Source organism: Corvus brachyrhynchos, unplaced genomic scaffold (genome assembly GCF_000691975.1).
Source record: "Corvus brachyrhynchos isolate BGI_N302 unplaced genomic scaffold, ASM69197v1 scaffold56, whole genome shotgun sequence".
In the NCBI taxonomy this organism is placed as follows: domain Eukaryota; kingdom Metazoa; phylum Chordata; class Aves; order Passeriformes; family Corvidae; genus Corvus; species Corvus brachyrhynchos.
The window spans coordinates 1,789,311-1,791,841 of NW_008238664.1; positions in this window are offsets into that span (position 1 = coordinate 1,789,311).

The window sequence follows — 2,531 nt, forward strand, 5'->3', positions numbered from 1 at the left end:
TGAACTTAGAAATTTTAAGAATACTTAAGGTAAAGTAAGCTTTGGAGAGCTTTTTTTCTGTGTTCTTTGTTTTTCTGCTTATATCATATGAGCTGTATCTGTCAGAAGCTTTCTGTTGACTGGAGTTTTAATTACAGTGTACCATATGGTAATGCCTAGCTTGCCTTTTCTTGGAATGAATTTTCTTTTGCTTGGAAATGTTTGTCTCTTGTGCTTGTCTGTTTAATTTTACCTTGAAGGAAAGCTTTTGAACTTGGGATTGAATAAATTGATCAAAAAATACCTAAGTACCAGTCACTGTGATTGATGTTTGAAGTCTTGCAGTCTTGTTTCTACAGAGGTAATTATTTCCTTCATTAGTTTAAGAGGTGATACTTTTTTCCGTTGTCATAAGGAAAAATGCTGATTTTAACAGCAACAGTAAACAGGAAATTATGTAATTGTCAGCATTTCTTCCTGGATTTGTGTGGTGCCTTTGTATCTCCCCTGTCCAGCGCATGCAGGGTTAAATAGGGTTTAAAAACATGTGAGCTTTACCTGCCATTCACCAGGGTTTTTCTTTTACGCAGATTTAGTGTTGTTTAGACCTGTAATGAATGATGGTGCCCATGAGCTTGTGCTTGGTTGGTGGTACAGGAACAGCCTGTTTGTGCCGAAGTTTGGTGCCAGCTGTTGAGTCTGGCAGGGGACACGCTGTTCACGAGCGGCTGTTCCTTTTCACACCTTCCCCTTCCATTCTTTATCAGCTCCTCCGGCTCTGAGCGCTGCCGTGGGACTTTTTGAGCTCCGAGCACATATTGGGTTTCACGTAACCTTTAGCCACCAACACTTCTGAATATGACACAGAGGAGCAGAACCGACCCGCTGCTTGTACCTGCTCAAATGAAGCCTTTCTCTGTCCCTGTTGGGAGTAAAGCTCGGCTGTGGTACAGGAATCCTCTCGGAGCGGCTCCATAGGGGAGGAATATTCGGCTCTTACTACAGCGGTTACATATAACTGGAAAAGTAGGTCATTGTGGCAGGGAGTAGTCCAAACAGCCGCCCGGTTGCTGCAGCAACGACCTACTTTACGAAACTATTTTTGTTGATTCATATTGAAACGTTCTTCTTGAAAGCGCTATAAGGAAATGATCAGGTTAGGAGATATGTAACAATGAAAGCTGCAGGCTTTGTGGGCTCCTCCTGCCCTGCTCCTTCCCCTCCACCCCCCGCCCCCTTGGTCTTGCCCCCTGATGTTGGATATAGGAGGATTAAAGCAAATAAGGTTTGTTTCTGTTCAGTTAGACCTCTAGTGGGGAACACCTTTTTTTGCATTGTAACAATAATGCCTATCATTGATTATGTTTCCAGAGTTCAGAGCCTACAAGTCTTCCCCTATAAATTTTGTCTATAGAAATAATTTTAGAGTTAAAACGAACAAACAAAAAACCCACCTTGTTCTAGGAAAAGATAAACTCTTTCTTTAGTGCTGGAACAGGCTCCCCAGGGAAGTGATCACAGCATCAAGCCTGACAGAGTTCAAGAAGTGTTTGGACAATGCTCTCAGGCACATGATGCAATTCTTGGGGTTGCTCTGTGCAGGGCCAGGAGCTGGACTCTTTGGTCCTTGTGGGTCCCTTCCAACTCAGGAAGGGACCTTTTCTGGAATGCTAACAATTCCTCTTGATATTCAACTGCTCTTATACTAATCACTTGTCTCCAACAAAGTTTATCCACATTCAGGAAGGTGGGCTTGGTGCCCGCCCCTTTTTTTTTTTTTTAATTGGCAGTGTTCTTGTCTGAGTCTTTTCTTTTGTTATTAATTCTAATCCTTACACAAGCAAACTGGAAAAAAGTGCAGTGATTCTGTATAGAAGGATGTTCTCCAGTTGTCTACCTTTATTCTTTCAACAGAGTAATAAAAAATGCTGTCACTGATGTTTAGGCAGTGAATTTTGGAAATCCATTCCTGTCTTCTAAAAGGAATGGATAGATGGGGAAAATGTAAAAGTACAGTTGTTATAGTAAAGGTTTCATTCTTTGTAAAATAATTCTTTATCTAAACTACTATGACTTGGGCAGAGATGACTATCACTCCATAGTTATCAGAATCTTCTACTTAACTGTACTATGTAACTTTTTAACATCAATTTAGTTACTTCAAATGATGTACTTTCTGTTGGTCCTGGCCTTCAGTATTGCAGAGAGCTGCTGAAGTTGTGGCAGATGAAGATAGCACGTTTATCTAGAAGTTATTTGGATTTTTTCGTCTGTTGTGTCTTGAGCTATACTTCAGTTCCAGGACTTATGTTACTGAGCTCTGAGCATTTCCTGCGTCAGCTCTGTAAGGTCTCTGCAGCCTGAAGTGAACAGTTACCTCCATTGGTCTGCCCACGTGCTGAGATAGTTGAGGACAAAGTGGAGGTTTTTGGGATTTGTGCAGCTTGGTAAACAAATCTGTGTTTCAGTTACTTTGGGGGGGGGGGGGGTAAGTGTTTTGTTTTTCTACATGATTATTACTCAAAACCATGAATACATCTTGAGCAAGTTTA